The following is a 3,481-nucleotide window of genomic DNA, read 5'->3' on the forward strand; positions in this document are numbered from 1 at the left end:
CGTCCTCTTCTCTTGGTAGCTTTCCTTGCGCTCGTGGTCAAACTGTAACCTCATGTAATGCCCGACAAAAACATGCATTGGGCTTGACGGAGGCATGTATGTCTTCAACGTATGATTCATGGCTTATCTCTTATCTTCCTGCAAATATTTCTTAGGGTCCTCTTCATGAAGGGCACCTTCTTGACCGAACCAAAGAAGCTCCCACTTATGTTGTACACCTTCCGAAGGTTCAGATTGTTTTCCCTAACACTGCGTTTGGATGTCTCCATTGGAAGGCTGGAATCTGAATTCGTATTGGTAAACTTCCAATTCACATGTTTGGTTGGACACCGAATTGGCACTCCATAATGAAACCAAATTCAGGGCGGAATCACTTCCACGCAAAGTACCCGCCCACAACATGGAGGCCTCCCGCTGTGAATTGCTCTGAAATGGCTCCCTCCCGCAAAAAACGTACTGCTTCAGCCTCTTCCCCCCCCCCTGTCGAACAGATAAGGAGAGAAGGAACGAGAGTGCAGCGGCGTCGACAGGGCTGGCAGCGGCGCTCAGGTGCGTTCCCTCCCCGGCCCCCTCCTACTGCAGCAACCTCCAGCGCCGCCGCATCTCCCCTGGTCCATCCTCGTCCGCCGCATCTCATAGGTCGCGCCACCCTCCTCCATCCTCCTCCTACGTCGCGGCTCCGTTCCCATCTCCGGTTAGGTCCTCGTCCTAGGTCGCGGCCTCGTCCCCGTCTCCGGTTGACTTGATCGTGGGCCGCGGCTCTCTCCCCCATCTCCGGCCGGTTCCTAGCTCGCGGCTCCCTCCGCAGTCTTGGGTCGCTGCGACTCGTCCTCCCGGGTCGCGTCACCTCCTCCCATGCTCGCGGCTCCTTCCCTAGTCCCCTAGTCCCCGTCTGCTGCGTCCCGGGCACCTGCCTGTACATCCACAGAGCAGCACCACCACCCCCTCCCCCCCACTATAGCTGCCCTCTGTTCTAAATCTCTCTGAACCCCTGAACGCACAATTTTTTTGTTCTCTGTAGTCTGAACCAACACTGCATATTTTTTTGTTCCCTAATCAGCTGCAATAAGACTAAATTTTTTTGTTCAACACTGCAGATTTGTGAAGTGTTCATCGATCTGCAGGCCAGTTGAAGGTATATATATGGCTGAATCCCCTCTGTTTTTTCTATGCATTTGTGTATGTGATGTCTCTTTGATTGCCTTACCACTAGACAATTGAACTGTAATTTGTACAGCACAATGTCAGATCAATTGGAGTTGATTGAGTGGATAAATGAAGAAAATAAAAGACGGAAGAGGAAAAGAATTGTTTTGACTAAATTGTTTGTTGAAACATGTGCTCTTGCATTAGCATTTGTTACTACACAAAGGGATAGGGGACCAAGGGACCTGGGAAGTTTTAATGATGATGAGGACAAGCATAGGCTTAGGAAATATTTGCTTAAAACCATGTATGATGGATCTGAAGTGGCATGCTACGATCAATTGCGTCTAACAAAATGAAACTTTCATGACCTTTGCACCATGTTGCGGGAGAGGTGTGGCCTCCGTGATAGTGTATATGTGACCGTGGAAGAGAAAGTTGCAATGTTCTTACTTGTAGTTGGCCATAGTATCAAGAAGAGGATGTTGCGTGGCACCTACAAGCGTTCTTTATGGACCATTAGTACACACTTCTCTGCTATCCTAACAGCCCTACTCTCTCTATATGAGGAGTTCATTAAGCTACCTTCCGCTACCGCTCAAGCTCCTGATGATTACAAATGGAAGTGGTTTGGTAATGCACTTGGAGCACTAGATGGTTGCCATATTGACGTGCTTGTTGATGTGGCTGACCAAGGAAGGTATAGGAACAGAAAGCAAGCCATTACCACCAACATGCTAGGTGTTGTTGATTGGAACATGAAGTTTCTTTATGTGTTACCTGGCTGGGAGGGTTCTGTTTCAGACTCGAGAGTTTTGCGTGATGCAATGAGGACAAACCGCCAAGATGCTTTTGTTATACCTAAGGGTATGACTCTTTCTCTTGGCATGTAGTTTCTTTGATTTGATTGTTAGCTAACTAACTTATATTGATATAGGGAAATATTATTTAGTTGATGTTGGTTATACCAATGGAGAAGGATTTTTAGCTCCATTCAGGTCCACTCGGTATCATCTAAAAGAATGGGCTGCAAGTGCACAACAGCCTCAAACAGCTAAAGAGTTATATAACTTGCGCCATTCTCGTGCTAGGAATGTAGTGGAGCGAACATTTGGCTTGTTCAAAAAAAAAATGGGCTATCTTGCGTTCCCAAACCTTCTTTGACATAAAGGATCAGGTACAAAAAGTAAATATGTTGTTAAATAAAGTTAGTATGTGAGATGACAATTGCTTACTATGAACTAAAATATTATTGTAGATTCGAATTATTAGTGCTTGCTGTGTGTTGCACAACTTTGCAAGGGATAGGCAGCATGTCATGGATGATTTGTTATTGCCTGAAGTGGATAGTGAATTAGCAAATGCGTCAACTGATGATCCAGATGATGACAACTTCATTAGAAGTGTGCAAGTCACTACTGAATAACAAGGCAGTACCTTTACAAGTTTGTGTTTATTGTGCAGGCTAACAAGGCAAGCAAGGAGATAAAGTCTTACAAGACCAAAGTAATCAAGAACTGGGAGTCCATATGTATCGTATATTCAAAAGATCATGCTAATGGCGAGGGTGCGAAGACATGTGCTGAGATTGCTGCAGAGCCATTAGAAGAACCAATTGAAGTCTCTCCAGAAGTAGCACCAAAGAGGCAGCGAACAGGTGATGCTATTCTTTGCATGCTTGGAGATATGAAGAAGGACTTAGTTGATGCTTTCAAGACAACTGAGCCTATTCCACTACCAAAGGTTACCACACCCACTGAAATACTTGATGCACTTAGATTGATACCTGATTTAGCTGAGCAAGATATGCTTCGATGTTACGGGAAGTTGGTACTCAATGATCGCCTATTTCAAGCTCTGAAGGAGCTGCCCATTACCATGAGGAAGACATGGCTGCTAATGTTGCCTTGAAGATCAATGCTTTTATGTGTTGTTGAACTTTGAACCATCTATTTTATGTCATGTTGAACTTGGAACTATGTATGTACTGCCTTGTTGAACTTGGAACTATGTATGTACTGCCATGCACTGTTTATGTCAAGCATTTGTACATATCTTCTAAATTGTTGTGATTTATGTCATGTACGAGACCATATTTGAGACTACATGCTATTTCTTATTGTTTCAAATTTTGTGTTATGTTATCGTAAAAATATATTGTTGTCATTCTATCACCATTTGTGTTTCCTGATGCTTTTCTAGAATATTTAATTATTTTATTGCTATATATTCATTCATAGTCAGATTTCATTTTTGAGTGATGCAGAACAAGGTATAACCTGGTAATGTAGCTATGCAATTCGAAAGTTTGTCATCCAAACAAGATTCTGTATTG

The 3,481-nt window shown here is 43.9% G+C and overlaps 1 long non-coding RNA gene across 1 annotated transcript; it reads left to right on the plus strand.

Annotated features, from left to right (window-relative positions):
• The first annotated feature begins 445 nt into the window (after positions 1-445).
• On the plus strand, positions 446-3,251 carry LOC119278535. Its single transcript, XR_005137852.1, has 3 exons — positions 446-549; positions 1,098-1,135; positions 2,611-3,251. It is a non-coding gene; the product is annotated as an uncharacterized LOC119278535 (long non-coding RNA).
• The last annotated feature ends 230 nt before the right edge of the window (positions 3,252-3,481 follow it).

The sequence above is a fragment of the Triticum dicoccoides genome, chromosome 3B (assembly GCF_002162155.2).
Source record: "Triticum dicoccoides isolate Atlit2015 ecotype Zavitan chromosome 3B, WEW_v2.0, whole genome shotgun sequence".
In the NCBI taxonomy this organism is placed as follows: domain Eukaryota; kingdom Viridiplantae; phylum Streptophyta; class Magnoliopsida; order Poales; family Poaceae; genus Triticum; species Triticum dicoccoides.